At 43.0% G+C, this 26,573-nt stretch overlaps 12 non-coding genes across 12 annotated transcripts; all 12 read left to right on the top strand.

Moving 5' to 3' along the window:
- Positions 1–670: 670 nt before the first annotated feature.
- Positions 671–744, top strand: trnan-guu (transfer RNA asparagine (anticodon GUU)). Its single transcript has one exon. It is a non-coding gene; the product is annotated as a tRNA-Asn (tRNA).
- Positions 745–1,172: 428 nt separating this feature from the next.
- Positions 1,173–1,246, top strand: trnat-agu (transfer RNA threonine (anticodon AGU)). The gene has a single exon. It is a non-coding gene; the product is annotated as a tRNA-Thr (tRNA).
- A 3,056-nt stretch (positions 1,247–4,302) lies between these two features.
- trnat-agu (transfer RNA threonine (anticodon AGU)) lies at positions 4,303–4,376 on the top strand. Its single transcript has one exon. It is a non-coding gene; the product is annotated as a tRNA-Thr (tRNA).
- A 1,608-nt stretch (positions 4,377–5,984) lies between these two features.
- trnat-agu (transfer RNA threonine (anticodon AGU)) lies at positions 5,985–6,058 on the top strand. The gene has a single exon. It is a non-coding gene; the product is annotated as a tRNA-Thr (tRNA).
- Positions 6,059–8,918: 2,860 nt separating this feature from the next.
- Positions 8,919–8,992, top strand: trnat-cgu (transfer RNA threonine (anticodon CGU)). The gene has a single exon. It is a non-coding gene; the product is annotated as a tRNA-Thr (tRNA).
- A 2,380-nt stretch (positions 8,993–11,372) lies between these two features.
- trnat-agu (transfer RNA threonine (anticodon AGU)) lies at positions 11,373–11,446 on the top strand. The gene has a single exon. It is a non-coding gene; the product is annotated as a tRNA-Thr (tRNA).
- Positions 11,447–13,291: 1,845 nt separating this feature from the next.
- trnat-agu (transfer RNA threonine (anticodon AGU)) lies at positions 13,292–13,365 on the top strand. Its single transcript has one exon. It is a non-coding gene; the product is annotated as a tRNA-Thr (tRNA).
- Positions 13,366–21,223: 7,858 nt separating this feature from the next.
- Positions 21,224–21,297, top strand: trnat-agu (transfer RNA threonine (anticodon AGU)). Its single transcript has one exon. It is a non-coding gene; the product is annotated as a tRNA-Thr (tRNA).
- A 626-nt stretch (positions 21,298–21,923) lies between these two features.
- On the top strand, positions 21,924–21,997 carry trnat-cgu (transfer RNA threonine (anticodon CGU)). The gene has a single exon. It is a non-coding gene; the product is annotated as a tRNA-Thr (tRNA).
- A 1,324-nt stretch (positions 21,998–23,321) lies between these two features.
- On the top strand, positions 23,322–23,395 carry trnat-agu (transfer RNA threonine (anticodon AGU)). Its single transcript has one exon. It is a non-coding gene; the product is annotated as a tRNA-Thr (tRNA).
- Positions 23,396–24,116: 721 nt separating this feature from the next.
- Positions 24,117–24,190, top strand: trnat-agu (transfer RNA threonine (anticodon AGU)). Its single transcript has one exon. It is a non-coding gene; the product is annotated as a tRNA-Thr (tRNA).
- Positions 24,191–24,818: 628 nt separating this feature from the next.
- trnat-agu (transfer RNA threonine (anticodon AGU)) lies at positions 24,819–24,892 on the top strand. Its single transcript has one exon. It is a non-coding gene; the product is annotated as a tRNA-Thr (tRNA).
- The last annotated feature ends 1,681 nt before the right edge of the window (positions 24,893–26,573 follow it).

Below are 26,573 nucleotides of genomic sequence, written 5' to 3'. Positions count from 1 at the left end.
CAAAGGTTCATCAGCCTCACACTCGATCATGTACTCTGAATGGTTGAGGTACAAAAGGAACCTGAGAAGTAGGAGTATGCGATTCATGCCTGCGATTTGTTCAGACTTGATTACAGATACTCTGCTCCCTGATCCTCGGTGTCCTCACACTCCATGATTCAGGGTGCTGTTGCCAGAATCTCGAGTACAACCAGAAATGGTGTCATATTACTCTAATTTTGGCTTCATCCAATTGGCTCCCTGATGAAGTCAGGTCGGATGTGTGGTGTCTGATGTGTTCCCAGAGTCCACAAGAGATTGGTTGCAAGGCCTTGTCCTATCTGACCTGCTCTTATAAAATAACCTCACCAAATTTATCAGACGATCGGACTCTGATGAGGCCTTTCAATCCAAACTTGTGTGCGTGTGCGTGTGTGTGTGTGTGTGTGTGTGTGTGTGTGTGTGTGTGTGTGTCTGTGTGTGTGTGACTGACATGCCGCCTGCCTATCGGAAATGTTGTGGGACACAAACAACCAACAAGAACTTTCCCTCCTTGAAAAAAAAGCATGATAACGCTCATTACTCATTAGTTACTTGGCCTCGTCAGAGCTGCAGTACCATGTTCACATTTCTGCCAGGGATCCTACTCATTTCGGAAAATCAGTTTTCATGAACATTACCTTAACCAAGAGTCTCTGTGGCGCAATCGGTCAGCGCGCTCGGCTGTTAACCGAGAGGCTGGTGGTTCGAGCCCACCCAGGGACGATGAATAATCTTTACTCATGTTTATGACAGTCCACGGTTGATCACCTCTTATAGGGGGGAGTTCCTACTTTATCTCACGATTGGTCTGTTACCACTGGATGTTACCTGGAAGCATCATTGTTCAAGCCCACCCAGGAATGACATGTTCTCTTTTTTTGTATTTCAGACAGGCCAACATTGATGAGATGGTCCACCTGCTTCTTTATCATTTCGGTTGTCCTGTTTTTCTCTGTTCTGTCCTTCTATAACCCTAAATATTGCTTCCTTTTTAGCCACCACATTCTTTCAGAGAGAATAAATCTATCAAGTTGAAAATTGGGAAATTTCTTTTGTGGAAGTTATGGAAAATACATTGATTGATCAAACCTGTAGCGTTTCTGTCTTCTTAGGCTCAAAATGATTGCGCCTAAGAAGACAGAAAGACAGTTGGCGCTGTGGCTTAGTTGGTCAAAGTGCCTGTCTAGTAAACAGGAGATCCTGGGTTCAAATCCCAGCAGTGCCTTTTTTTTTTTTTTTTCTTGTGTTGAAACCTAACACACTGAATTTAGCATGAAATTGAATAAAATGAGGGCTGAAGAAGCATCTCTGGAGCAATCAGTCAGCATGTTTCACTGTAACCGAGAGGCTGGTGTTTAAAACCCACCCAGGGTCGATGAACACTCTGTCCTTGTGTCTAGGACCAGTGACTGTTGATGATCTGTTGTGTCATACATACTTGAGTACCACACTTTTTTCCGAGTATGAAAGGTGTGAGTGTGTGTGCTTGAAGTACAGACATTCTAAACCTGCAATACACACCGTCATTGATAGGCTTTAGAGCAAAGAGGTAGCGGTGAGACAGAGATACTGCTAGATCTCAGCATTGGTTTTGCTTTGTCCTCATGACTTTTATGGCAGCAAAGTCATTGCATCAATGATCCGAAGACTGAAAAACTTTGTCTTTCCACGTGAAAATAAAAGGGTGTCATGACTCTCTGTGGTACTACTGGTCAGTACTCGCCTGTAACCCAGAGAATGGACATTCAAGCTGAGATCTCCGCTTCTGCGTCCATTGACCTGCAGTGTTACCAGGATGAACCTGTGTCTCATTGAACACAATAAGAATAACTTTGTTTCCTTTCATGTGAAAATAAAATGCCATCAGTTGTTCTATTGAGCAATCCTTGCACTCTTGGATGATAGCATAATGGTTCAAGCCCACCAGGGAAGATATATTTGCTCCAAGTATTTCAGATAGGCCAGTGTTGATGAGATGCCCCACCTGCTGCTTTATCATTCCAGTTGTCCTGTTTTTCTCTGTTGTGTCCTTCTATAAGCCTAAATAGTGCTTTCTCTTTTGCCACTACATTGTATCAGAGACAATAAATCCATCAATTTCTTTCATGGAAGTGATGGCAAAAGCATTAATTGAGCAAACCCCAAGCGTTTCTGTCTTCCTACTGTTTTAAAAAACCTCTTTGGTCTTGGTGCTGTGGCTTAATCGAGCAAAGTGCCTGTTAGGTAATCAGGCGATCCTCAGTTCAAATCACTGCAGTGCCTTTTTTTCTTTGTCTTGTTATAATTTTTAAACCGAACAAACTAAATTTAGCATGAAAACTCCTGATAAAGTGAAACCTGCAGAGGAGTCTCTGTGGTGCAATCGGTCAGCGCTTGGCTCTTCACCTAGTGGCTGAGGTTCCAAGCCCACTCAGTGATGCCGAGTGTTCTACGCCTGTGTTTAGAACAGGCCACTATTGATCACCTGTTGTATTGTACATACTTAAAAAACACACTGAGTTCATCCAAGTCTGAAAGATGTTACTGTGTGTCTAGTATAAACATTTATATTTAAAATGTATGAGTCCATGAAGACTTTTAATAGAATATTATTTTGGTAATTTTGTTTGTTCTCCTTCAGTTGTTTTTCCAATGCAGGTTCTGCCTTGGAGGAATCTGTGATTTCACTAAACTGGTTCAGGTCATATTTACTCGGTAGATCTCAGTTCCTACTCACTAACACTAATCCCTTTGAAATCACTACAGTCAGTTATGGTGTTCCACAAGGGTCTGTGCTTGGACCAGTCCTCTTCATTCTGTATCTGCTTCCTGCAGGTCACATGATAAGGAAACACTCAATGTATTGCAGATGATACACAGCTGTACTGATCAATGCATCAACGTGAAAAAAAATCAGCTGACTAAACTGGAGGCCTGTCTGAAGGAAATAAAAACATGGATGACGCATAATTTCCTTTTATTAAACTCTGACAAAACTGAAGTTATTATGCTGGGCCCAAAACACCTGAGAGACACACTATCTAATTAGATAGGTACCCTGGATGGCATCACCCTGGCCTCCAGCACTACTGTAAGGAACCTAGGGATTATCTTTGATCCGGATCTGTCCTTTAACTACCACGCTTTTGTCACTTCCAGGCTGGATTACTGCAATCCCCTCCTATTGCCCAGATCCCGGGTGCTGCTGGAGGAGGCTGCAGACCTGAAGAGGCTCAAGCTTCCACCCGTAGCTCCACCTGCTCACGTCCCTGTCTGTCCATGAGTCTCCTCCCTTTCTCTCCCTCTGTATGTCTATCCCTCTCTTTCCTTCTGTATATCTGTCTTTCTCCATTATCTGTCTTTGAATTATTCTGGGATGTTACATTATTCCACAGCCTAAAAGACAAATCAATCCACGGGTTTCCCAAATTAAGTTAAATTATTCATAAAACCCTTTCCCAATCAGTTCTTGAATTGGATATATTTTCATGTCACCTCCTCAATCTCCTTCCACCTAGCAATATTCTGGATTACACAAACATGTCAAATGTGTTAGTTGGGCTTGACATAATTATCTTTTAAACAAGGGGGTGCCACACCTCCTCTTTTTTTTAATTTGAAACGCTGATTAACAATTTGAGGTCTTTTCGCTTGTAAGATGTAGCTTGTAAGTTTGTCCAATTCCTGGATTTGATGACTTTGAATATCGGTTTGGAGGGACTAAAACATATGTAGTAATTGTAAGGCGTTCACTTTCACAAGGATAGTCAACAGCATCCTCTCTGCAATACTAGTGAAGACCATTCATCCTCTCTGGGTGGGCTTGAACCAATAACCACTCCTTTAACAGCCAAGCTCACTGACTGATAGCGCCACAAAAACTACAGGTTGCCTTTATGTTCATTTAGACTTTATAGGATGAGCCGGATACTCAGCGGAAACAAGTGTTCCAGTCGAGATACTTTGAGTTGCTAGCATTGGTCTGTCACCAAAATTGAGTGTTTAACAGAAGGATAATGGTTTGACGACATGGAGGATGCGTTCTCTTTCTATGTGTTTTAGTTAGGCCACCGTTCATTGCAGCTGTCCTGTCCTTCTATAACCTTAAACTTTAGTTCCTTTTTAGCCACCACATTCTATCCATCCATATTCGATCTATTTTGATAAAAGTCTGTGCCCATCTGACTTGTTATGGGATACTTTGGTCACTAAATGTCAGGAGCACCATGCTGAAGCGTCATTGCCTAACTTGCTGAGCTGGAAGATCTAAACACAGTTTAAAAAAAACTGTTGTGCACTTGTGGCACTGTGGCTTAGTTGGTCAAAGTGCCTGTCTAGTAAACAGGAGATCCTGGGTTCAAATCCCAGCAGTGCCTGTTTTTTTTGATCATTGACTGATTATCAGTGTCTTAACTTTTCACACTAAATTCTCGTGAAAAATCTTAGTTTAGATTTACAGTCTATGTGGTGCAATAGGTCAATGGGCTCGGCTGTTAACTTGGCTGGTTCAAACCCACCCAGGGATGTAGATTGCTCTTTACTTGTATTCTGGAGAAACATTTCCCTTGAGCCCTTTTTGAACAGAGAATGTGGCAAAGTAGAGGTAGGAATTTGTTGTCTTGTCTGTGTGAAATGGGGGCGTAATATTCCCCTTTCGCAAAAAAGCCAGCACTTGTTTACTAAACATGTGACGTGACATGCAGCAGGAAGTTGTGCGTGAACAGCGACGTACAACATTTACGTCAGGAGAATACATAGCTCCGTAAAAGTCTGGCAAACTTCTTAGTGTCTCAGTACAACATCCTTCTGCCGCTGCTGCTGTTATGGTCACAGACATGGTGGTACTTTTTTTTTTTTTAACTTTTTTTAACTTACTGGTGACATTCCATCATCAATAGTCACTTCAACCAAGCCACCTATTTCATACAAAAAGCCATCCTTCACAGTCCTGTGAGGTGGTTATCCATGGTCCTCTTGCCAGTGATGGTCAGCAGCTCCCTGATCTCCGTGGCTCCCCAGGTGCTCATCTTGGTGGTGTGATGATGCGTCAGAACAGTAAGCCCCATGACAGTCCGTAAGTTTCAAAACAGCAGTTTGACATTCCAGCTGCCAGCAGTATCGGTTTCGACATTCTCTGAGTTGTTTGATGCAGCAGAACCAGCGAGTGTTATGTTTGCGAGTTCGCGTCATCATTGACACGTCTGCCCACCTCACACTGAGCCGGCACATTTACGGCTTGGATTCACATAGCAACGGAGGTGGCAATAAGCGTACTCTCAAAGAAGGAATATTACCGGGTTTAAACTGACCCCCACTTTGCTCTGCGTCATTCTGAAACCTCAGACCATGCTGCAAAAAGGATGGGCAGATTCGCGACGCGGTTGCCAGTGTGAAATAAATGTCTTTTTTTTTCTTGCTGAAACTTTTGAAACCCAACACACTGAATTTAGTTTGAAAAATCTTCAGGAAAAAGGGTTAGACACAAAGTCTCATTGGTGCAATCAGGCAGCACACTTGAGGCTGGTGGTTTGAACCCACCCAGGGATGATGAATGCTCTTTATTTGCATTCAGGACAGTTGATAAGTAGTTCTCCTGGAAAGTTGCTAGCATTGGTCTGTCACCACACTTGGATGTTTAACAGAAGGATAATTGTTTGAGGATGTATATGATACATTTTTTTTCTATGTATTTTGGACAGGCCGCTGTTCGAACGGCATTCCACCTGTTGTTTTACCGTCCCAGCTGTTATATCCTTCTTTCATCCTTAACATTGGTTCCTTTTTAGCCATCACATTCTATCTATCCATATTCTTTTTATTTTGATAAAAGTCTGTGCCCATCTGAGTTGTTGTGTGATATTGTTACTTGTAAAGTAACTAATTTAGTCCATAAATGTCAGGAGCACCATGCTGAAGTGCCATTGCCTAACTTACTAAGCCAGAAGTTCTAAACACAGAAGTTTAAAAAACTATCAGCTGCTCCTGGCGCTGTGGCTTAGTTGGTCAAAGTGCCTGTTTAGTAAACAGGAGATCCTGGGTTCAAATCCCAGCAGTGCCTTCTTCTTTAATCATTTACTGATTAGACCCATTGTAACTTTACATGATAAATTAGCATAAAAAGTCTTGATGGAATATTAACAGAAGCAGAGTCTCTGTGGTACAATCAGCCCTTGCACTTGGCTGTTATTTAAGAGGTTGGTGGTTCAAGCCCACCCAGGGATGATGAATGCCCTTTACTTGTATTCACAATCGGCTACTGTTGGTTACCCGTAGTGGTCATGACTTGCAATACACTCTGTTGTCAAAAGTTGCTTCAGGTGACGTGGTCATGTGTTACCCTCTGTGGAAATGACTGAATATGCTGCAACAAAAGCCAACAAACTGAATTGCAACTGTATTAAGAACGAAACTCTTATGTGACATAAAGACCAACTTTACAGTGAGTCTTGACCACAGCATGTAAATTTGTTCATATTCTTGATGGCATCACGTTCTTAATTACTCTATCAGAACCTGATGCCATCACAAAAGCCCGTGGGACTATGTTGGTTATCGCTGCATCAGATTCCCTCTCTGATATCTTGGTTCCATGTTGCTTTCCCTGCTCTGCTTTTCAGTCGATTATTGAATTTTCTTTAAGAATTCTTCACATTTTTACTTAAATCGTGGTTGGGAGTATGACACTGTGATGCAAAATAATTTTGGATGTCTTTTAATTCATATTGTATAAGTTTCCCGAAAGCCACTGGAATAGGCTCCACCGTCCCCCTCTGCAATCCTTAATAGGATAAGCAAAAGAAAATGTGGTGGTCATCCACCCCAAACTCCAAGAGTACCCCCCACAGGGTGCCCCTGGTGACACAGTCATAAGAAAACACATGTGGACTGGTTGGGCAAACTCCCATGCCCCCTCCAGCACCCTTGCAAGGGAGAAGGGCTGATCCTCGGTTCCATGGCTGGGATGAAAACCACATTGCTCCTCCTCGATCTGAGGTTCGACTATCGCCCTGACCCTCCTCTCCAGTACCCTGGCATAGACCTTTCCAGGGAGGCTGAGGAGTGTGATCCCCCAAAAGTGGGAACACGCCCTCTGGTCCCCTTTCTTAAAGATGGCGATCACCACACTGGTCTGCCACTCCTAAGGCACCGCCCCAATGTCCTTACAATGTTGCAGAGACGTGTCAACCAAGACAGCCCCACAACATCTAGAGCCTTAAGATACCCAGGCCGGATCTCATACAACCCCGGAGTTGTTCAACAGCCTTGGCGACTTCTGCCTAGGAGAGAAAGTACCAAACATATTTTTTAAATGGTAAGGATGTCTTGGTGCTGTGGCTTAGTTGATCAAAATTCCTGTACAATAAACAGGAGATCTCGGGTTCAAATCCCAACAGTGCCTATTTATTTTATTTTTCATTTTTTTATGTCGAGTTATAAGTGTTGACACTTAATACACTGAATTTAGCATCAGAACTTTTCATGAAAAGTGGGGTGACTCTGGGTCTCTGTGGTACTATTAGTCAGCATGCTCGCCCCTAAATCATAGGATGGAGATTCAAGCTGAGGTCCCAGCTTCTGCCTCCATTATCCTGCAATGTTACCAGAACAAACCTGTGTCTCATTGAACACAACACTCAGAATCAAGTTGTTCTCCTCATATTAACATAAAAGGCCATCAGGGGTCCTTACCAGCAATATGTCAACACTCTTGGACATTAACTGGAAGCATAATCCTTCAAACCCACCCAGGGACGACATATTTGCTTCCCGTATTTCAGATGGCCAGAGCTGATGAGGTGCTCCATCCTTGCTTTATCATTCCAGTTGTCCTTTTTTTCTCTGTTCTGTCCTTCTACAACCCTAAACATTGTTTCCTTTTTAGCCACCACATTCTTTCAGAGATAGTAAAACAATCATGTTGCAAATTGGTTATTTTCTGTCCCAATCATACCAGTTGTCGTGGCTCCCTCTGTTCTGTCAGTCTCTACCATTGCTTCCTTTTAGCTACGATATTCTGTCTGAAACAATAAGTCCATTATGTGACAAATTGGGAACAGACCTCTTTTTAGCCACCACATTCTATCCATCCATATTCGATCTTTTTTGATAAAAGTCTGTGCCCATCTGAGTTGTTGTGGGATACTTTGGTCACTAAATGTCAGGAGCACCATGCTGAAGTGCCATTGCCTAACTTGCTAGGCCAGAAGTTCTAAACACAGTTTAAACAAATACTTTGTACTCTTGGCGCTGTGGCTTAGTTGGTCAAAGTACCTGTCTAGTAAATAGGAGATCCTGGTTTCAAATACCATGATTTATGGCAGTAGTATTCAATCTTCCCAAAGTATTTCTTTTGACCAATTCAAGATTTAGTTTCAAGTAAGGAGTCCATGACGATTTTCTCAGCCGCCACCTTCAGTGATTGGATTGAATAAACCATTAACTTTGTAAGGTGCAACCTTAACTCCTTGCATTAAATCTCCAGATTGTCAGCGAGTAGATGCTCCATGCAGGCAATCATAGGTGGCGAGTTGTCCTCAGTTCCTTCTTTCACTCCATAGATTCAGACAGCCTCGCATCTGGAGAGGCGATCTTTTTCCTCCATTTTGCATATCGATGGATCTGAAGTGACGACTTGGTGAGAGCCTCCAATGTGGTTTGTTTTCTGGTTTCTGCCAGTTCAATCCCTTCCTGGATTCTTTAGTTTTTTATATCTTTGCAAATTTCCTTTAATTCCTGACTGATGTATTTTCTTAATTTCCTCTGTTCTCTCAATGTGAAACCCTGGTTCAGACTATCAATAGTCTTGCTGATAGGTGGGTAGTTCCGTGTCCTTCACCAAAAAACTCAAACTTTGCAGGTTTTCCTTTGGCATTTGAAACCCACAATCTTAAATCATCTTATGTGTCGGTGAATGTGTCGGCGCTGTGGCTTAGTTGGTCAAAGTGCCTGTCTCGTAAACAGGAGATCCTGGGTTCAAATCCCAGCAGTGCCTTTACTTTAATCATTGACTGATTAGAAGTGTGGGAACTTTACACACTAAATTACCATAAACAGTCTTTTTGACATCAATAGCAGAGTCTCTATGGTGCAGTTGGTCGTTGAGCGCACGTGGAACCCCGTCGGCTGGTGCTTCAAACCCACCCAGGGATGATGAATTCTCTTGCGTTTATAACAGGCTACTGTTGAATACCTGATGTGGTCATGACATGCTGTGGCCAAAGTCGCTTCAGGTGATGTCTTACCCTCAATGGAAATGACTGAATATGCTGCAACAATAGCCTACAAACTAAATTGAGCCTGGATTAAGAATGAAACTCTTATGTGACATATTGACCAACTTTACAGTGAGTCTTGACCACAGCATGTAAATTCTTTCATATTCTTGATGGCATCACGTTCTTAATTACTCTATCAGAACCTGATGCCCTCACAAAAGCCCGTGGGACTGTGTTGGTTATCGCTGCATCAGATTCCCTCTCTATTATCTTTACTCATGTTGCTTTCCCTGCTCTGCTTTTCAGTCAGTTTATTGAATTGTCTTCAAGAATTATTCCATTTTTACTTAGTTAAATTGTGTTTGGGAATATGAAACTGTGATGCAAAATATTTTTAGAATTCTTTGAAATTATAGTGTATAAGTTTGGTCCAAGTGTTTCTATTTTAACAACTCAATTATTGGACTGCTGTTATTTAGTCTATAAATTGGCTTTTCCTCCCCTCATAGTTTTCCTGTTGTGTAAATATTAACTGTTTTTACCTCTTTTGTATTGGTCTCATTTATTTGATTCCTTTTCTTCTTTATTTTCCCTCTTGTTCTCTGGTCTCCTGCACCCTTGAAAACTCAAGTCAAATTTATTTATTTTGCGCCAAATCACAACGAAAGTTATCTCATGACTCTTTCCAAGTAGAGCAGGTCCAGTACCACATTCCTTCAATGAATCTACACCAACAATTCTCCATCAGCAAGCACATCAGGCAACAGCAGCGACGAAAACCTTCCTTCTAACACACAGGAAATTCGAGCAGATCCAGGCTCAATGGGGACGGCCTTCTGCTTTGACCGGTTGGGGGGAAAGAGAGCAGGAGAGGGGGCAGAGACAGGGACAGATTATGGATGAAGGCAGATGTACAGAAGGAAAGAGAGGGACAGAGATACAGAGAGAGAGACTGATGGACAGACAGGGATGTGAGCAGGTGGAGCTACGGGTGGCAGCTTGAGCCTCTTCATGTCTACAGCCTCCTCCAGCAGCACCCAGGATTTGGGATGCGGGGAGAAGAAGAGTAAGTAAAACATGTGAGTATGATTCATATATGACACATACAGGAGGACAGAGGACAAAGAGGACAGAGAGGAAAGAGAGGAGGAGAGAGAAGCCCAGTGCACCATGGGAGATCCCCCAGCAGTCTGAGCCTATAGCAGCAGATCTAAGGGCCAGCCTAAGCAGCCCAACTATAAGCCTGATCAACAAGGAAGGTCTTAAGTCTGCTCTTAAAGGTCGAGAAGGTGTCTGCATCCTGGACTGAAACTGGGAGACGGTTCCATGGGAGGGGAGCCTGATAGCTGAAGGCTCTGACTCCCAGTCTACTTTTAGAAACTCTAGGAACCACAAGTAACCCTGCATCCTGTAAGCGAAGGGTTCTAGCTGGATAATAGGGGACTAGGAGCTCTGTCAGGGATGAAGGTGCCCAATGAGGACTTTGTATGTTAGAAGAAGAATTTTGAATTCCATTCTGAATTTAACAGGGAGCCATGCAGAGAAGCCGGTACAGGAGAGACTTGGTCTCTTCTCCCAGTTAAATCTCCAGATTGTCAGCAAGTAGATGCTCGATGCAGGCAATCATAGGCGGCGAGTTGTCCTCAATTCCTGCTTTCACTGCATGGGTTCAGACACCCTCTCATCTGGAGAGGCATTCGTATTCCTTCAGTTTTGCGTGAAGCTGGATCTGAGGTAACGACTGGGTTAGAGCCTCCAATGTGGTTTGTATTCAGGTTTCTGCCACTCCAATCCTTTCATGGCTTCCTCAATTCCTTATTGTTTTATAAATATAAATATATATATATATTTATATATATATATATATTTGTGAATTTCCTTAGTTCCTGACTGATGTATTTTCTTAATTTCCTCTTTTTTCTCAATGTGAAACCCTGGTTCAGGTCTCTGTCACCAAAAACTCAAACTTTGCAGGTTTTCCTTTGGCATTTGAAACCCACAATCTTAAATCATCTTTTGGTGAAGGTTTGTTCCAGTTTCAGTGATTGTGGGCTACTTTGGTCAATGAATGACAGGAGCGCCATATGCTGAGGTTGTATTGCCTGACTTAATAGGCCAAAAGTTCCAAAGATATTTTTCAAAGAGCAAGGATGTCTTGGCGCTGTGGCTTAGTTGGTCAAAGTGCCTGTCTAGTAAACAGGAGATCCTGGGTTCAAATCCCAGCAGTGCCTTTTTCTGATTTTTTAAAATTAATTTTGGTGTCTAGTTAAAAGTGTTGAAACTTGACACATTGAATTTAGCTTAATAACTATTCATGAATTCAATGTGTCAGGGTCTCTGTGGTACTCTTGGCACTGTGGCTTAGTTGGTCTAAGTTCCCATCTCGTAAACAGGAGATCCTGGTTTCAAATTGCAGCAGGGCATTTTTGTTTTAAATCATTGACTGATTAGAAGTGTTGTAACTTTACACACGAAATGAGCATAAGAAGTCTTCATGAAATGGGGGGAGAAACACGGTCTCTGTGGTGCAATCCGTCATTGCGTTTGGCTTTCAAACAAGAGGCTTTATAATAATCTTGTCATAAATGCAGCCACTTTTGATCAATCCTATTAATTTCCTAAAACTGATTCAACAAATAACTCACTTTCAACAGATACAGGTACAGATAATGGTGTACTCACCCATCCCTGAATTTAACTGATTCAACTCATGCTCCAATGCAGAAAGGCTAAATGACTTCCTGTTACCATGATGGAATTCTGAAGGGAAGGTGTCTGGTTATTTTATTTGATCAGAGATTAGTCATCGCTCCGCCATATTCCTTTTCTCATATCTTGGTTTCCCGTTGCTTTCGCTGCTCTGTTGTTCAGTCAGTTTGGTAAATTTCTTTATTTAGTTCCTAACAAATGTCTTTGGTAATTCCTGCAGTTCTGTCAGTATGAGGCCCAAGTTCATGCTATTAGCACGTTTGTTATCAGAGTTTGTTAGCATCTCATTGTCTTTTGGTGAAGGTTTGTGCCAATTTGAGTGATTGTGGTCCACTTTGGTCAATGAATGACAGGAGCGCCATATGCTGAGGTTGCCTTGCCGAACTTGCTAGGCCAGAAGTTCCAAACATATTTTTTTAAATACAGAAGAACTCTTGGCGCTGTGGCTTAGTTGGTCAAAGTGCCTGTCTAGTAAACAGGAGATCCTGGGTTCAAATACCACGATTTATGGCAGTAGTATTCAATCTTCTCTAAGTATTTCTTTTGACCAATTCAAGATTTAGTTTCAAGTAAGGAGTCCATGACGATTTTCTCAGCTGCCACCTTCAGTGATTGAATTGAATAAACCATTAACTTTGTAAGGTGCAACCTTAACTCCTTGCATTAAATCTCCAGATTGTCAGCGAGTAGATGCTCCATGCAGGCACTCATAGGTGGAGAGTTGTCCTCAGTTCCTTCTTTCACCCCATAGATTCAGACAGCCTCTCATCTGGAGAGGCATTCTTATTCCTCCGTTTTGCCTGTAGATGGATCTGAAATGACGACTTGGTGAGAGTCTCCAATGTGGTTTGTATTCAGTTAAGTATAGTACAGTATAGTTCATAATGAGAGTAGTTCATAGCTAAGGAATATTTGATTGCAAAAGCCAAATTTTATGATCAAATACAAATACACATATATGAAAAAAAAATCAAAATGCGTCTCAGGTATTGTTCAGGGGGCCGGGCCAAATATGGAGGCCGTAGGTTGGGGACCACTGGTGTAACAGAAGGATAATGGTTTGAGGATGAGGAAGATACATTGTCTTTCTATGTATTTCAGGGAGGCCACTGTTGATTAGGCACTCCAAACGTTGTTTCAACATTTCAGCTGTCTTGTCCTTCTATAACCCCAAACATTGCTTCCTTTTTAAACACCACATTCTATCCATCCATATTCGATCTATTTTGATAAAAGTCTGTGCCCATCTGAGTTGTTGTGGGATACTTTGTTCACTAAATGTCAGGAGCGCCATATGCTTAGTCTGTATAGCCTAACTTAATAGGCCAAAAGTTCCAAACATATTTCTTAAAGAGCCAAACTGTGTCGGTGCTGTGGCTTAGTTGGTCAAAGTGCCTGTCTAGTAAACAGGAGGTCCTTGGTTCGAATCCCAGCAGTGCCTTTTGTATGCACTAAAACCTAGCACCTCCTTCTCTGAGGACCATGGCCTCAGAATTGGAGGTGCTGATTCTCATCCCAGCCACCACACGTTTGGCTGCGAACTTCCCCAGCAAGAGCTGGAGATTGTGGCGTGATGGAGCTAAGAGGACCACATCATCCGCAAAAAGCAGTGACGGCATCCTCCCACCACCACACTTGATCCAATCCACCACCCAGCTGCGCCAAAGACTTCTGTCCATAAAAATAATGAACAGAACCGGTGAGAAAGGGCAGCCTTGGAAGAGTCCAACCCTCATCGAGAACAACTCTGGCTTTCTGCCAGCAACATGAACCAGACTTTCACTCTGCCGGTAGAATTACTGGATGGTCCTTCATATGGGGCCATCCACCCTGTACTCCCCGAGTACCCCACACAGTGTGCCCCTGGGGACATGGTCACCCCTTCCAGCCCCCTCCAGCCTCTTCGTGAGGGAGAAGAGCTGATCCACGGTTCCACGACTGGGACGAAAACCATATTGCTCCCCCTCGATCTGAGGTACGACTATCGCCCTGCCCCTCCTCTGCAGTACCCTGGCGTAGACCTTTCCAGGCAGGCTGAGGAGTGTGATCTCCCAAAAGTGGGAACACACCCTCTGGTCCCCTTTCGTAAAGATGGGGACCACCACCCTGGTCTGCTACTCCAAAGAAACCGCCCCCGATGTCCACGCAATGTTGTGAGACGTGTCAACCAAGACAGCCCCACAACATCCAGAGCCTTGAGATTCCAAGGCCAGATCTCAAACACACCCAGAGCTCTGCCATTTCGGAGTTGCTTAACTGCCTCAGTGACTTCTGCCCGGAGAGTAAGTACCAAACATATTTTTAACTAGGAAAGGTGTTTTAGTGCTGTGGCTGAGTTGATCAAATTGCCTCTCGAGTATTCAGGAAATCCTGGGTTCAATAACAGCAGTGTCTTCATTTTTTATTTTATTTTTTTTAATGTCTAGTGATAAGTGTTGAAACTTAACACACTGAATTTAGCATAAGAACTATTCATGAAAAGTGGGATGACTCAGGCTCTCTGTGGTACTATTAGTCAGTGTGCTCGCCCCTAAATCATAGGATGGAGATTCAAGCTGAGATCCCAGCTTCTGCCTCCATTATCCTGCAATGTTACCAGAACAAACTGGTGTCTCATAAAAAAAAAATCCCTCAGAATCATTGTTTTTCTCCTCACATTAACATAAAAGGCCATCGGGGTCCTATCCAGCAATCTGTCGGCACTCTTGGACATTAACTGGAAGCATAATGGTTCAAGCCCACCCAGGGACAACACATTCGCCCCATGTATTTCAGATGGCCAGAGCTGATGAGGTGCTCCACCCTTGATTTATCATTCCAGTTGTCCTGTTTTTCTCTGTTCTGTCCTTCTACAACCCTAAACATTGCTTCCTGTTTAGCCACCACATTCTTTAAGAGCTAGTAAATCAGTCATGTTGCAAATTGGTAATTTTCCCTCCCAATTTGCAATAGTAATATTACGGTCATAAAAAAAAACCTCCCTGCATTTATTACACAGTCAGAATCTTTCAATCCCAACTCCAAAACAACCCAATGACCTGCATCTTTATCATATCAGTTGCTGTGGCTTTCTCTGTTCTGTTACTCTCTACTATTGCTTCTCTTTAGCGATGATATTTTGTCTGAAAATATAAGTCAGTCATGTGACAAATTGGCAAGAGATTTCATTAACTCTGTGTGATTTTAAACCACGCCCCTCTCGGTTTACAGCCGCGTATGCTGACCGATTGCAGCACAGAGACTACGGGTCATTTCTCTGTTCATGAAGACTTACAAGGATGAGCCAGACACTTGGCTGAAACAAGTGTTCCAGTACAGATACTTTGAATAGCTAGCATTGGTTTGGCACCACACTTGTCCGTATAACATAAGGGTTATGGTTTGAGGATATGGAAGATATGTTCTCTTTCTGTGTATTTCAGATAGGCCACTATTGATTAGGGACTCCAAATGTTGTTTCACCATTCCAGCTGTCCTGTCCTTCTACAACCCTAAACATTTCTTCTTTTATTGCCACCACATTCTATCTATCCATATTCTATCAAATCTGATAAAAGTTTGTGCCTATCTGAGATGTTGTGATATACTTTGGTCACGAAATGTCAGGAGCAGCATGCTGAAGTGCCAACACTGAATTTACTAAGTTGGAAGTTCTAAACATCCATCCATTGTCTTCCGCTTATTCCTGTTAAAGAGGGGGGGGGGGGGGGCTGGAGCCTATCCCATTGGCTACGGGCGAGAGGCGGGGTTCACCCTGGACAGGTCACCAGTCCATCACAGGGCCAACACATAGAGACAAACGACCATTCACAGTCACACCTACGGTCAATTTAGAGTATTCAATTAGCCGAGTACCCAACTGCATGTCTTCTGTTGTCTTTCTATGTATTTTGGATTGGTCAGTGTTCATACAGTATGGCATTTCACCGTCCCAGCTGATCTATCCTTCTTTCACCCTAAACATTGCTTCATTTTTAGCAACCACATTCTATCCATCCATATCTATTTTGATAAAAGTCAAATATCTTTGATATCTCGTCAAGTCAAGTCAATTTTATTTGTATAGCGCCAAATCCCAACAAAAGTTATCTCATGACACTTTCCAAGTAGAGCAGGTCCAGTACCACACTCCTTCAATGAACCTCCACCCAACAATTCTCAATCAGCAAGCACATCCTGCAACAGCGGAAAACCTTCCTTTTAACAGGCAGGAATGTCGAGCAGATCCAGGCTCAATGGGGACGGCCTTCTGCTTTGACCGGTTGGGGGGAAAGAGAACAGGAGAGTGGGGCAGAAACAAAGACAGATCATGGAGGAAGACAGATATACAGAAAGAAAGAGAACGACAGAGATAAAGAGAGAGAGAGAAGGGAAGAGACTGATGGACAGACAGGGACTTGAGCAGGTGGAGCTACGGGTGGCAGCTTGAGCCTCTTCAGGTCTGTAGCCTGCTCCTGGGATACGGGGAGCCCGAAGGCTCTGGAGAAGAAGACGAGTTAGTAACACATATGAGTATGATTAGCAGCATTTTTAAGGGCCAGCCTACGCAGCCCTAACTATAAGCCTGATCAAAAAGGAAGGTCTTAAGTCTGCTCTTAAAAGGCAGAGAATGTGTCTGCAACTGGGAGACTGTTCCACAGGAGGGGAGCCTGATAGCTGAAGGCTCTGGCTCCCAGTCTACTTTTAGAAACTCCCGGAACCACCAGTAACCCCGCATCCTGGGAGTGAAGGGTTCTAGCTGGATAATAGGGGACTGTCAGACATGAAGGTGCCTGACTGTTGAGGACTTTGTACGTTAGAAGAAGAATTTTGAATTCCATTCTGAATTTAACAGGGAGCCATGCAGAGAAGCCAGTACAGGAGAGACATGGTCTCTTCTCCCAGTTAAATCTCCAGATTGTCAGCAAGTAGATGCTCGATGCAGGCAATCATAGGCGGCGAGTTGTCCTCAATACCTTCTTTCACTGCATGGGTTCAGACACCCTCTCATCTGGAGAGGCATTCGTATTCCTTCAGTTTTGCGTGAAGCTGGATCTGAGGTAACGACTGGGTTAGAGCCTCCAATGTGGTTTGTATTCAGGTTTCTGCCACTCCAATCCTTTCATGGCTTCCTCAATTCCTTATTGTTTTATATATATGTTCAAAAGTACATGTTGTGTTCATTTATTTGATTAGTTTACTTCAAATTATAAGTTTTATCGGTAAGTTTTCATATGTCTTACGTTCTTGAATGCACCATTGTTTTCTTGAGGCTATTGAACGCATCACACTCGCGTGCCGTATACGTTAATTAGCAGCGAGTTCTCGCTTTTCATACGTGCCCGGCAGCAGTTAGTTGTGTTTTTTTTTCCCTCTGTCCATTGATTTCCATGGTTTATTTCTGAGTGTAAATGACAGAAGGTGAGTTTCGTTACGTTTTACTTTTATACTTAAATGCTGACACTGTGATAACTTTTTTTCTATCTGAGAGTTGACTGATGTTAATTTATGCTTATTTGAATAAACTAAGCTAATCCATATAAGTTATATACACGAACCTCCTGTGAGGTGCTGTTTATGAATAATATAGTATTGTGCTTATTAATACAGTCCTTTATTATTTTCATTTATACTTAGTTTTTTTTTCCTGTATTGTGATTACAGACCGCAGAATAAACCATGTTAAAGGAATATCTGCCACTTACGTGCTCTTTAACAGGAACACCAACCTCCTTACCTTGCTTCTCTCAACCAGAATACTTGGAGATTCCCCCTTTCTCCTGTTTATGGCCCTTTGAGCCACCAAGGTATGGAATTGGCAGATACACCAGCTGAGTGTGCACCATCACGTGCTTCGCAGAGTGATGGACACCCACCAACTCACCTGAGTGACTATGTGGTTGCAACCCTCCCTTCAATGGGACAAACCCACACCACGCAGCAAGCTCATTCAGACAAGTGTTCACGTAGCCAAACCACATGATCCTCTCAGCGGAGCTCCAACTCCAGGTCCACAAGGTCATCACGATCATCCATGAGCAGACTCTCCTTCAATATCCTATCAGAGTTAGAAAACGCCCAACTTGAAGAACGAGTGAAGGAAATGGAGCTTGTGGAACTAAAACAGCACATAGAAGAGGATCAACAACTAGACTATAAGTGTCAATGACTTCAAAGTCAAGCGAGAGAAGCTCAACAGCTACAAGATGAAGCCATTAGGACACAAGAATCATTAACTAGACAGCTAGAGAGGCAACGACAGCTAAATAAGAGAGCAAAGGAACTAGAGATCAGCAAGATGGTTACTTCTATCCTCAAAGAGAAAACTCAGGACCCTAATGGTGCCAAGTCTCCACCTCACTCATCAGATCATAGCCAGGCAAATAATCCTGTATCCCCACCTCCAGAAACCGTAGCCCCGCCTCCAATGACAGTGTCTCCCTCGGCTGCACCTTCAGTGAATGTGACATCTCCTCCAATCACAGCGATTTCACCTCCAGTGGTACATACAGCTGCGCCTCCAGTAGATTCAGCTCCACCTCACACTTCTAGCCCCGCCAGTGAGTGTGACCGCGCCTCACACGCTACATACAGCTCCACCTCTTGTAACTTCAGCCCCGCCTCCAGTGAGACTGGCTTTACCTCCTGCAGCCCTAGCACAGCCTCCAGTGACTGCAGCTGCTCCTCCAGCAATGGTGGCAAGTCCTCCTGCACTACAGCCAGCTCTGCTTTCACTCCCCCTTGCTCCATGTTCTGTGCAGTATCCATCTTTCCCTCAACCGCTACAGTCCTCTCTTCCTCCTGTATCCTGGCAGTCTGCCTCTGCAACTTTGAACTACGACCTGGCCCCTATCCCATATTCAGCTCATCCACTGCAGCATCAGCCTTCCAGGTCAGCCTTCACTTACCCTGTGCAGTCAATGATGTGCCCCACTTCATTCCTACCTTCATCTGGTCCACAACAACTACAGGTAGCTGATGTGTCTCCGTTCATCGCCACCTCCTTTTGCATCCCCAAACCTATGATTCCTTGCTTTGAGAGTGGCAAAGAAAGTGACTTCGCCTTATTGAAGATGGCACTCGACAACCTGCTGAACAACCATCTGCACCTGAACGAGCAGTACAAATATCAAGTACTCCTGGGACACTTGAAGCTACAGAGTGCGCTCCAGCTAGCCAAAGAGTACATGACGACCCAAAGCCATATACAACAGCTATCCAGGCTTTACAGTAAAAGTATGGCCAACCTCGTCAGCTCGTTCAAAGTGAACTAGGTGCTATCCGGAACACCCCAGCCCTCAAATTTGGGGACTCTGAAGCTTTTGATGCCTTTTCCCTATCCATCCAATCGCTGGTAGGCATGCTTAGGACTCTGGAGGGACAGAACGGCTACGAACTGAGATGTGGATCTCATGTCGACCGACTGCTGAGCAAGATGCCACCAAATTATCGCGACGGGTTTGTAGAGTACTGCCTGAACCAAGGTATCCTTAAGACAGGTACCGACCAAACTTACACTTTACCCGATTTGAGTCCCTGGTTACAGATGAAATCTCAGGCTAAGCGTATAGCAGGCCGAGCTGCTTCGCTCTACAACTTTGAAGCACCCAAGTCGCAAAGAAAAGACCAACATCCCTTCAACAGATCAAAGGAAAAATCTACAGCGTTTCTACTCACTGCCACTGGCGACCAAAGCTCCAAAGGACGGTCTATGACACCAAAGTCCTCCAAACCCAAACCATATTGTCCACACTGTGACAACAAAGAACATTTCCTGAATGCCTGCACAGAGTTTAAGAAACTGAATACCAACCAGGTTGTGAGATGGATAACAGATGAACAGCGGTGTTGGAAGTGTGGACAATCTCACAAGCCCGAGGTTTGCACCCTCAAATGACCGTGCAATACCTGTAAAGAACAACACCTAACAGTACTGCATGATGCAGTTCAGCAAACACAGAAGAGCGTGCTCATGGTGACCGCTCCGACTGCAAAGGTGTACTTGGATAGACCAAATAGATCCCCAAAGGTGATGTTGAAAGTTGTGAAAGTCCTACTTCATAATCAAGACAGAGTACTGGAAACCTACGCTGTATTAGACGACGGTTCGGAACGAAGTATCATTCTGCCACAAGCAGTGCAACGCCTGAACCTCACAGCACAGTCTGAAACCCTTACCATTCGAACAGTTCATCAAGACGTGGTACAGCTTCATGGTGCCTCAGTCACCTTCTATGTTTCTTCCGTTCCTAAACCTGAAGAGAAATATCACATACATCGTGCATTCACCGCTGACAACCTGGGACTCTCAGAGCATTCATATCCAGTGAAGACTCTCCAACTGAAATACAAACACCTTCGCCACCTACCTCTACCTCCTGTAGATCATGCGCAACCTCTGCTGCTCATTGGATCAGACATGCCACATCTCCTGGCTCCCACTGAACCCGTGCAGTTAGGCCCTTTGGGGGGGCGCATCGCAGTTCACACCAAACTTGGCTGGGCACTTCAAGGTCCCACCTCTGTTGACCAAGCTACTGCAACCCAACAGCAATGCCTGTTCACGTCAACCATCTCACCTACCTCTGAGCTCTTCAAGAATGTCGAAAGACTTTGGCAAGTTGATACGCTGCCTTATATGAGCGAGAAACAGGCGACCAGATCGAAGCAAGATCAGCAAGCCTTGAACCTGCTCCAGGCATCCACTGTCAGGGTCGACATGGAAGGGGTCCAGAGTTATGCCACGCCGCTGCTTCGCCGATCTAATTACACTCCCCTTCGAGCTCCTATGGAAGCAGTGTTACCAAGTCTCCGCAGCACTGAGAGGAGACTCGCCAAAGACCCACAGCGTGCCAAGGTCTATTGTCAGGAGATCCAGAAACTGGAGAAGATGGGCTATGTTGCAGTGGTGCCACCTGAGGAAGAGACAATGGCACTCGATTAATTTTCACTGCTATGCAGACGACACACAGCTATACTTATCAAATATATCCCCCAGGCCAAGCACAATAACTTCAGTTTGGCAATCGCTGCTCTGCTGTTCAGTCAGTTTGGTAAATTTCTTTATTTAGTTCCAAACAAATGTCTTTGGTAATTCCTGCAGTTCTCTCAGTATGAGGCCCAAGTTCATGCTATTAGCACGTTTGTAATCAGGGTTTGTTAGCATCTCATTGTCTTTTGGTGAAGGTTTGTGCCAATTTCAGTGATTGTGGGCCACTTTGGTCAATGAATGACAGGAGCGCCATATGCTGAGGTTGCCTTGCCGAACTTGCTAGGCCAGAAGTTCCAAACATATTTTTTTTAAATACAGAAGATGTCTTGGTGCTGTGGCTTAGTTGGTCAAAGTGCCTGTCTAGTAAACAGGAGATCCTGGGTTCAAATCCCAGCAGTGCCTTTTTATGTAATTTTTTTTGGTGTCTCGTTATGCCTTTTTTGGTTCTTTAGCCTTAAAGGACAGATTCACATGCATCCCGAAATACCAGAAGAGATTTTGCCATTATCATTCTGGTCCATGTTCTCCTTAATATCCTCCTTGACTTGTGTCGTCATATGATTTATGGCAGTTGTATTCAGTCTTCTCGAAGTATTTCTTTTCTCCAATTCAAGATTTAGTTTCAAGTCAGGAGTCCATGATGATTTTCACACTTCCATTCTTCTCTTCAGTCCTTTCCTTGGGTTTATTGTTATTTTTCTATCTTTGCTAATTTCCATTCCTGACTGATGTATTTTCTTAATTTCCTCTGTTCTCTCAATGTGAAACCCTGGTTCAGATCATCAATAGTCTTACTGATAGGTGGGTAGTTCCGTGTCCTTCACCAAAAAACTCAAACGTTGCAGGTTTTCCTTTGGCATTTGAAACCCACAATCTTAAATCATCTTATGGTGAATGTTTGTTCCAGTTTCAGTGATTGTGGGCTACTTTGGTCAATGAATGACAGGAGCGCCATATGCTGAGGTTGTATTGCCTGACTTAATAGGCCAAAAGTTCCAAACATATTTTTCAAAGAGCAAGGATGTCTTGGCGCTGTGGCTTAGTTGGTCAAAGTGCCTGTCTCGTAAACAGGAGATCCTGGGTTCAAATCCCAGCAGTGCCTTCTTATATCATTTTTTTTGGTGTCTGATAACCCCTCGGAAACCCCTGTCGTCACGTATGGTGTTCCACAAGGGTCTGTGCTTGGACCAGTCCTCTTCACCTTATACCTGCTTCTTCAAGGTCACATGATTAGGAAACACTCGATTAATTTTCACTCCTATGCAAACGACACACAGCTTTACTTATCAAATGCATCCCCCAGGCCAAGCACAATAACTTCAGTTTTGTCTGAATTGAATAAAAGGAAATTAGGGGTCATCCATGTTTTCCTTTCTTTTAGACAGGCCTCCAGTGTTAATAGGCTGATTTGTTTCATGTAGATGCATTGATAAGTACAGCTGCTTATCATATTAACTTTAAAGAAAAACTTTGCATGCATCCCAAAGAATCAGGAAAGACTTTTCCATTATCATTCTGATCCATGTTCACCTTAATATCCTCCTTGACTTGTGTCGTCATATGATTTATGGCAGTAGTATTCAATCTTCTCTAAGTATTTCTTTTGACCAATTCAAGATTTAGTTTCAAGTAAGGAGTCCATGACGATTTTCTCAGCCGCCACCTTCAGTGATTGGATTGAATAAACCATTAACTTTGTAAGGTGCAACCTTAACTCCTTGCATTAAATCTCCAGATTGTCAGCGAGTAGATGCTCCATGCAGGCAATCATAGGTGGAGAGTTGTCCTCAGTTCCTTCTTTCACTCCATAGATTCAGACAGCCTCTCATCTGGAGAGGCATTCTTATTCCTCCGTTTTGCGTGTAGATGGATCTGAAATGACGACTTGGTGAGAGTCTCCAATGTGGTTTGTATTCAGTTTAGTATAGTACAGTATAGTTCATAATGAGAGTAGTTCATAGCTAAGGAATATTTGATTGCAAAAGCCAAATTTTATGATCAAATACAAATGCACATATATGAAAAAAAAAAATCAAAATGCGTCTCAGGTATTGTTCAGGGGGCCGGGCCAAATATGGAGGCCGTAGGTTGGGGACCACTGGTGTAACAGAAGGATAATGGTTTGAGGATGTGGAAGATACATTGTCTTTCTATGTATTTCAGGGAGGCCACTGTTGATTAGGCACTCCAAATGTTGTTTCAACATTTCAGCTGTCCTATCCTTCTATAACCCCAAACATTGCTTCCTTTTTAAACACCACATTCTATCCATCCATATTCGATCTATTTTGATAAAAGTCTGTGCCCATCTGAGTTGTTGTGGGATACTTTGGTCACTAATTTCAGGAGCACAACGCTGAAGTGCCATTGCCTAATTTGCTAGGCCAGAAGTTCTAAACAAAGTTTGAACAACATGGTGTACTCTTGGCGCTGTGGCTTAGTTTGTCAAAGTACCTGTCTAGTAAACAGGAGATCCTGGGTTCAAATCCCAGCAGTGCCTTTTTTTTTTAAATCATTGACTGATTAGAAGTGTTGTAACTTTACACACGAAATGAGCATAAGAAGTCTTCATGAAATGGGGGGAGAAACACGGTCTCTGTGGTGCAATCCGTCATTGCGTTTGGCTTTCAAACAAGAGGCTTTTAAATAATCTTGTCATAAATGCAGCCACTTTCGATCAATCCTATTAATTTCCTAAAACTGATTCAACAAAAAACTCACTTTCAACAGATACAGGTACAGCTAATGGTGTACTCACCCATCCCTGATTTTAACCGTTTCAACTCATGCTCCAATGGAGACAGGCAAAATGACTTCCTGTTACCATGATGGAATTCTGAAGGGAAGGTGTCGGGGTATTTTATTTGATCAAAGATGACTCATCGCTCCGCCATATTCCTTTTCTCATATCTTGGTTTCCCGTTGCTTTCGCTGCTCTGTTGTTCAGTCAGTTTGGTAAATTTCTTTATTTACTTCCAAACAAATGTCTTTGGTAATTCCTGCAGTTCTCTCAGTATGAGGCCCAAGTTCATGCGATTAGCATGTTTGTAATCAGGGTTTGTTAGCATCTCATTGTCTTTTGGTGAAGGTTTGTGCCAATTTCAGTGATTGTGGGCCACTTTGGTCAATGAATGACAGGAGCGCCATATGCTGAGGTTGCCTTGCCGAACTTGCTAGGCCAGAAGTTCCAAACATATTTTTTTAAATACAGAAGAATTCTTTGCGCTGTGGCTTAGTTGGTCAAAGTGCCTGTCTAGTAAACAGGAGATCCTGCGTTCAAATCCCAGCAGTGCCGTTTTATATAATTTTTTTTTGGTGTCTCTATATGCCTTGTTTGGTTCTTTAGCCTTAAAGGACAGATTCACATGCATCCCGAAGTACCAGAAGAGATTTTGCCATTATCATTCTGGTCCATGTTCTCCTTAATATCCTCCTTGACTTGTGTCGTCATATGATTTATGGCAGTTGTATTCAGTCTTCTCTTAGTATTTCTTTTGTCCAATTCAAGATTTAGTTTCAAGTCAGGAGTCCATGATGATTTTCACAATTCCATTCTTCACTTCAGTCCTTTCCTCGGCTTTATTGTCATTTTTCTATCTTTGCAAATTTCAATTCCTGACTGATGTATTTTCTTAATTTCCTCTGTTCTCTCAATGTGAAACCCTGGTTCAGATCATCAATAGTCTTGCTGATAGGTGGGAAGCTCTGTCTCCTTCAACAAAAAAACTCAACCTTTGCAGGTTTTCCTTTGGCATTTGAAACCCACAATCTTAAATCATCTTTTGGTGAAGGTTTGTTCCAGTTTCAGTGATTGTGGGCTACTTTGTTCAATGAATGACAGGAGCGCCATATGCTGAGGTTGTATTGCCTGACTTAATAGGCCAAAAGTTCCAAAGATATTTTTCAAAGAGCAAGGATGTCTTGGCGCTGTGGCTTAGTTGGTCAAAGTGCCTGTCTAGTAAACAGGAGATCCTGGGTTCAAATCCCAGCAGTGCCTTTTTCTGATTTTTTAAAATTAATTTTGGTGTCTAGTTAAAAGTGTTGAAACTAAACACATCTAATTTAGCTTAATAACTATTCATGAATTGAATGAGTCAGGGTCTCTGTGGTACTCTTGGCACTGTGGCTTAGTTGGTCGAAGTGCCCATCTCGTATACAGGAGATCCTGGTTTCAAATTGCAGCGGGGCATTTTTGTTTTAAATCATTGACTGATTAGAAGTGTTGTAACTTTACACACGAAATGAGCATCAGAAGTCTTCATGAAATGGGGGGAGAAACACGGTCTCTGTGGTGCAATCGGTCATTGCGTTTGGCTTTCAAACAAGAGGCTTTAAAATAATCTTGTCATAAATGCAGCCACTTTTGATCTATCCTATTAATTTCCTAAAACTGGTTGAAGAAATAACACACTTTCAAATGATACAGGTACAGATAATGGTGCACTCACCCATCCCCGATTTTAACTGATTCAACTCATGCTCCAATGCAGAAAGGCCAAATGACTTCCTGTTACCATGATGGAATTCTGAATGGAAGGTGTCGGGGTATTTTATGTGATCAAAGATGAGTCATCGCTCCGCCATATTCCTTTTCTCATATCTTGGTTTCCCGTTGCTTTCGCTGCTCTGTTGTTCAGTCAGTTTGGTAAATTTCTTCATGTAGTTCCTGACTAATGTCTTCACTCGTGACTCATCTATGTGCCGGTCTGATTAGATGTCAGTGCAGCTTTTGATACCATTGATCAACATATCCTTCTACAGAGACTGGAACATGTCATTGGCATTGAAGGAACTGCACTAAATTGGTTTAGGTCATATTTACTAGGTCGATCTCAGTTGTTACTCATGAATGATAACCCCTCAGAAACCCCTGTAGTCACGTATGGTGTTCCACAATGGTCTGTGCTTGGATCAGTCCTCTTCACCTTATACCTGCTTCTTCAAGGTCACATGATTAGGAAACACTCGATTAATTTTCACTCCTATGCAAACGACACAAAGCTTTACCTATCAATACATCCCCCAGGCCAAGCACAATAACTTCAGTTTTGTCCGAATTGAATAAAAGTAAATTAGGGGTCATCCATGTTTTTCTGTCTTTTAGACAGGCCTCCAGTGTTAATAGGCTGATTTGTTTCATGTAGATGCATTGATAAGTACAGCTGCATATCATATTAGCTTTAAAGAAAAACTTTGCATGCATCCCAAAGAATCAGGAGAGACTTTGCCATTATCATTCTGATCCATGTTCACCTTAATATCCTCCTTGACTTGTGTCGTCATATGATTTATGGCAGTAGTATTCAGTCTTCTCTAAGTATTTCTTTTGACCAATTCAAGATTTAGTTTCAAGTAAGGAGTCCATGACGATTTTCTCAGCCGCCACCTTCAGTGATTGGATTGAATAAACCATTAACTTTGTAAGGTGCAACCTTAACTCCTTGCATTAAATCTCCAGATTGTCAGCGAGTAGATGCTCCATGCAGGCAATCATAGGGGGAGAGTTGTCCTCAGTTCCTTCTTTCACTCCATAGATTCAGACAGCCTCTCATCTGGAGAGGCATTCTTATTCCTCCGTTTTGCGTGTAGATGTATCTGAAATGACGACTTGGTGAGAGTCTTCAATGTGGTTTGTATTCAGTTTAGTATAGTACAGTATAGTTCATAATGAGAGTAGT

Source organism: Aulostomus chinensis, chromosome 1 (genome assembly GCF_037954235.1).
Source record: "Aulostomus chinensis isolate RoL2024-O1b breed Wild chromosome 1, RoL_Achi_v1.0, whole genome shotgun sequence".
NCBI classification, from domain to species: domain Eukaryota; kingdom Metazoa; phylum Chordata; class Actinopteri; order Syngnathiformes; family Aulostomidae; genus Aulostomus; species Aulostomus chinensis.
Note: the sequence above shows the minus strand (reverse complement) of the source record. Positions and strands in the feature narration are given on the sequence as shown.